This window comes from Arachis stenosperma, chromosome 5 (genome assembly GCF_014773155.1).
Source record: "Arachis stenosperma cultivar V10309 chromosome 5, arast.V10309.gnm1.PFL2, whole genome shotgun sequence".
NCBI lineage: Eukaryota > Viridiplantae > Streptophyta > Magnoliopsida > Fabales > Fabaceae > Arachis > Arachis stenosperma.
In genome coordinates this window covers 63,012,352-63,018,841 of record NC_080381.1, presented here as the reverse complement: position 1 = coordinate 63,018,841, position 6,490 = coordinate 63,012,352, and positions in this window count along the sequence as shown.

Here is a 6,490-nt window from a genome sequence, read left to right as displayed (position 1 = left end):
TGTAAACGCTACATGTTGTGTTATAGTGTACATGATGTATATTATCAGCTGTGTTTCTATGTTTCTTTATGCCACTTCTCTATTATTCTTATTATATGCTTGTTTATTTTACCTGAATGTCCGCAGCAAATAAAAGAAATATTAAAATTACTCGTAAAATTGGCAACGTTCTAACAAGGAACAGGCTCATATATTAAGTAATAGTTAATAATTTGGAAAGATAAGTTGGTAACACTTAGCTTCTTGTATGACCATGGCATACTGGGAGTTGGGTCGTTACAAGTTGGTATCAGAGCAGTTCGTTCCCAATAGAGCCTGGGGAGTGGACTTACTATGCTTCATTGCATGCTCTGTTTGTGTGTCTCATGCTGTTAGGGTATCTTCAAGATACATTTGGCATGAATGTCTATGAGTGCTCATTTTGGGAGTGTTCGTGCCTTACTTGAAATATTAAGACTGATCACCTTAATGTTGATTGTTTGGTGCGGATAGGACCTTAATGACTGCGAATAGGCATAGTTTAATCGAGCTCTAAACGACAAATCGATGTGAGGTACAGCTATCCTCATAGCTGTTATGATCTCCATGGCTATGGCCATGTTAGATTTGGATGCTGTAAGGAACGAATGCTTGTTTTACTTATAAGGAATCTAGACACACAGCTAGGATCTACCCAAGAAAGTTTGTTTGGAATCCAGTGCGAACCCAGCAACAAGGTCGAGTGTTTGCCATGACTACTGATGATGCTATGCAATCAGACGCCTTGATCCAAGGTCAGTGTATTGTCAAAGATCGATCTCTAACTGTACTGTATGACTCGAGTGCATCGCATTCCTTTGTTTCTTTAACTGTTGCTCGTGAGTTGGGCCTAGATTTCTCTGAGTTGAACTTTGATTTGATTGTCCATACACCTGCATCTTAAAATGTTTTGACTAGTTTAGTGTGCCTGCAAGTACCATTCACTATTAGGAACAGAACTTTTATACATGATCTAATCTGTTTGCCTCTATATGGTTTAGAAGTTATTCTAGGGTTAGATCGGTTATCTAAGTATCATGTTTTCCTTGATTGCTTTGAAAGAACTGCTGTTATTCCGTCTGATAGTTTAGATATTAAACCATTTTTGTCATATACCTTATATCTGAATTCTGTAAGAGTTACATTAAACGGGAGTGATTGTGAGGGGTACGTTCTGTTAGCGGCTAGCTCAAATGACAGTGAAGTAAGCTTAGAACAAATCCGAGTGGTGAAGGAATTTCCTGATGTTTTCCCGGACGACATACCTGAGTTTCCTCCTCAGCGAGAGATAGAATTCAGCATTGAACTTGTACCTGGAACCGGACCGATTTCCATAGCACCGTACCGGATGTCACCACTGGAACTTGCAGAGTTGAAGAAGCAGTTGGATGAGCTACTTGGTAAGAAATTTATTCGTCCCAGTGCATCACCTTGGGGAGCTCCTGTATTGCTAGTAAAGAAGAAGGATGGTGGAATGAGACTTTGCGTAGATTACCGACAGTTGAATAAAGTCACTATCAAGAACAAGTATCCACTTCCACGAATAGATGATTTGATGGAACAGTTAAAGGGTGCAACTGTGTTTTCGAAGATTGATTTGCGATCAGGCTATCACCAGATTCGAGTGAAAGAATCAGATATACCGAAGACTGCATTTAGAACTCGATATGGTCACTATGAGTATACGGTTATGTCGTTTGGACTAACTAATGCTCCCGCGATTTTCATGGATTACATGAATCGTATTTTCCGTCCGTACCTTGATCAGTTCGTAGTAGTTTTCATAGACGATATTCTCATTTATTCGAAGACAGAAGGAGAGCATGAAGAGCATCTAAGGGCTGTATTGCAGATACTGAGGACTCGAAAGTTATATGCTAAACTATCAAAGTGCGAGTTCTGGACAGAGAAGGTGGCATTTTTGGGACATGTTATATCACAGGGAGGAATTGCGGTGGATCCTTCAAAAATTGAAGCAGTAGTGCAATGGGAACCACCTACGACCGTTACAGAAGTTCGGAGTTTTCTCGGACTTGCTGGATATTACCGGAGGTTCATCAAAGGATTTTCACAGATAGCCTTACCTTTGACTTACCTTACACGAAAGGAAGTTCCGTTCGTTTGGACAGCTGAGTGTGATAGAAGTTTCAAAATGCTTAAGGAGAAGTTAACAACTGCACCTGTATTAGTACTACCCGACCCACAGAAACCTTTTGAAGTATACTGTGACGCCTCTCATAAAGGACTTGGATGTGTGCTGATGCAAGACAAAAATGTGGTGGCTTATGCTTCCCGGCAGCTGAGACCTCATGAACGAAATTATCCGACGCATGACTTAGAGTTGGCTGCAGTGGTGTTTGCTCTGAAGATCTGGAGGCACTATTTGTATGGCGCTCAACTAGAAGTTTTCTCTGACCACAAAAGTTTAAAGTATATCTTTGACCAGAAGGATCTTAATATGCGACAGCGAAGGTGGATGGAGTTCCTGAAGGACTATGATTTTAAGTTAAGTTATCACCCAGGAAAAGCAAACGTGGTGGCAGACGCCTTGAGCAGGAAGAATTTGAGTATTTCTTGGATGATGATAAAGGAAGAGAAGCTACTTGCGGAATTTGAGGACCTTAAGTTGGCTATGACTGAGACATCAAATGGAGTCTGTTTGGCGCAGTTGCATATAACACCAGATTTTAAGATTAAGATTCAGCAAGCACAAGCACAGGACTCAGAAATGATGACGATGCTGAGACGAATGAAAGTAGAGGAACCAGAAGCTGTAAGACTAGATCGTAGCAGTCTCTGGAGATACAAGAACAGAATTTGTGTGCCTAGCTCTGGAGATTTACGGCAAAGGATTCTTGCAGAAGCTCATCAAAGTAGATTTTCTATGCATCCTGGAGTAACAAAGATGTACCAGGATTTGAAACAAATGTTCTGGTGGCCGGGCTTAAAGAAAGAGGTAGCTGATTATGTCTCAAAATGTTTAATCTGCCAGAAGGTGAAGGTGGAACACCAGAAACCATCAGGAACCCTGCAACCCTTAGAAATACCACAATGGAAATGGGAGCAGATCACTATGGATTTTGTCATGGGATTGCCAAGGACTTCAACAGGACATGATGCCATTTGGGTAATTGTGGACAGGTTGACAAAATCAGCGCACTTCCTTCCGATTCGAGTTGACTATACATTCGAAAGGCTGGCACGGATATATATTCAAGAAATCATACGATTGCACGGAATACCTTCATCAATTGTTTCAGACCGAGATCCGAGGTTTACTTCTAGATTCTGGGGAGCTTTCCAGAAAGCTTTAGGAACAGAATTGCATATGAGTACAGCATACCATCCTCAGACAGACGGACAATCAGAGCGGACAATCCAGACATTGGAAGATATGCTAAGATCTTGTGTGATGGATAACCAAGGTAGTTGGGATAAATATTTGCCGTTAGTCGAGTTCGTCTACAACAACAGTTACCAACAAAGTATCGGGATGGCACCATATGAAGCTCTCTATGGAAGGAGATGTCAGACACCATTGTGTTGGAATGATGATGGAGAAGCTAGTGTCTTGGGTCCAGACTTAGTGCAAGAGACTACTGAGAAGATAAAGGGGATTCGCCAGAAGATCCAGACAGCACAGAGTCGTCAAAAGAGCTATGCCGATAATAGACGTAGACCCTTAGAGTTTAGTGAGGGAGACCATGTATTTCTTAAAGTAACCCCGACTACTGGAATAGGTAGAGCCCTTAAGACTAAAAAGCTTAACCCTCGATACATAGGACCTTTCCAAATACTTAAAAGAGTCGATCTAGTAGCTTATCAAGTAGCCCTCCCTCCATATCTGTCAAACCTTCATGATGTTTTCCATGTCTCACAACTTAAGAAATATATTCCCGACGAGAGTCACATTTTAAAACCAGAGACAGTACAGTTACGAAACGATTTGACATATCAAGCATCACCAGTTCAGATCGTAGAAAGAAGTGATAAGCAGCTGAGAGGCAAGACTGTTCGCTTAGTCAAAGTAGCTTGGGGACAAAGAGGAGAAGAAGAACACACTTGGGAACTGGAGGATAAGATGAAAGCTGATTACCCGCATCTATTCTCAGGTAACTGAAATTTTGAGGGCAAAATTTTCTTTTAGGAGGGTAGAATGTAACAACCCCGGTTTTCGAGTACGCGAGATCTTTTCTGAAAGTACGGAGAACTCCGGAGGATCAGTAAGGGGAGAAGCTCTGATATATTATCAAGTATCTCAATTCTAATTGTCATTATGTCATCTTTAAGCTAGAACCTTTTATGAGGCAAGCTCGATAATGCAGTTACGAAGAACATAGTTTTTGAACCGTATCGATTAGGAGTTTTGATCCGGTTTTTCGTAAATAGTCTCAGTTTGACGAACCGGACTCGATTCATGAGAGAAGAGAGATAATAGGGTAATATCATCATTATATGAGTATTAGAAGTTTCTTGAATGATATTATAAGGTTACCTGGTTAGTTTTAGTTAAAAACAGAAAATCGGTTTAACCGGGTTCACAGTTTACTGGTGCAGCTTAGCACCAGCACTCTCTGATGACTTTAGCAATGCTAAAGCCTCATTATTCATGTTTTATTCTCATAATAAATATGTTACTAGTGTCATTTATGCTAGTAGCTCAGAAAATAATTTTTAGAGATGTTTTTGCAAGTGTTCCGATACACCTAGTTTTAGTAGTTATACACCTGAGATATTTTAATATTATTTTAATCCACCTCCAAGCCAACCAATCACAACTCACCCTACACCCCCAAAACCCCCAAGGCTGGCTCATTTTCACTTTGTGGCCGAAAATAGGTAGAGAGAAAAAGAGAGACAAGTTCTTAGTTCCAAATCTTCAAAGCTTGATTCCTGCTGAACTAAAACTCAAATCAAAATTCCAATCCGACCAAAATGATCCTCTCTTCTTTCTCTACATGATCATATGATTTATCAAGGCTGGGATCAAGGTGAGTTGGCTGCACCATCTCTCTTTTGATTCGGTTTCAAGGAAACATGGTTAAATATGTGTTTCTTGGTGTGATTTAGGAGGAAAAAGTGCTTAAGGACCACCTGAAAGTTTGATTGAATTAGGAGCAGCAAAACCAGGTAGGGTGTCACGAAATTAATCTTGATTGTTTGTGTTTGAGATGTGTGAATGTTGTATTATTTGGCTGTGCTAAAAATTGGTTGCATATATGATTGATTCTTGGTGAAAATTTGGTGAAATTTTGATGAAATTTGATGAAATTCAAACTTTATGTTCATGTTCTTGGAGCAGCTGGAAAAACGAAACCCTAGGCTTAAATTGAGGTTCAATTAGTGATGAAATCATGTAGAAAAGATGGGGTTTTAGTGGCTGCTAATTTATTATGAATTGTAGTAAAAATCGGTTGTTGAAAAGATTGAAAAACGGGTAAAAACAGAGAAAGAATTTGAAGAATTTATGAAGAACATGAAGAACACTTTGAGTGTGATGAAGAACAATGAAGAACAGGCTTTAGATCTTAAAAAGGGCAAGGAAGTAAAATTTTTGGTGTTTTAGGGGTTGTTTGGTAATTTCTGAAAGTTAGGGTGGTAAAAGTAGAAATATTAAAAGTTACGGGTGGTAAAAAGTGAATTTTAAAGGTTAAAAGTAAAAGTGGGTTAATTTTCGAAAATTTAATAATAATAAATAATAATAAAATATTAAATAATAATATTTAATTAAAAATAATATTTTAATAAAAATAATAAAATAATACAGAAAAGGCAGTTTTCTGTAAAAGCTTTAGAAAGACAACTTTAAGTGCAGAATCTCATAATTACCTTCATAAAACACTTAGGGAGTGGTAATAACATGTTAGTGAGGAAAAGATAAAGAAAAGATAAAAGTTAAAGAAAAGATAAAAATCGAAGAAAAAGTCTGTAAAGTTTTAACGACAGAAAAACAGACAGAGACTAGTGAACAAACTAGGGCAACATAGTTAGTCCTTAAGTTGCGACTAGGGTTAGGTATTATATGAAAAGTTAAACTGTTTCAGTATAGACTTAATGAACCTATACTTGGGACAAGCTAACTATTCATACCGAAATTTACATAAGCTTTAAATACGTACGTTAAGCAGAGAAAAGAGTAACCAGAGCAGAGTAAAGAGATACAGAGAACAGAGTAACCAGAATAGAGAAAAGAGATCAAGAGAAAAGAGTAATTTGATAAAGATGGTTTGAATTAAGATGTTGTAAAAGTGAAAGATGTAAAGTTTGTACAGAATGATTGAACAGAGAAAGAAAGAGGTACTGCATAAGAATGTGAAAATGATGATGATTAATGAGAATGATGATGAATGATGATAATGAGAATGATTATGTGATGATCTGTTGCTTGAGGCAACCCAAGAGCTTCTGTAGGGAAACTAGGATACCTACAGCAATTTTCCTTTCACATGAGCTTCTGTAGGGAAACTAGGAT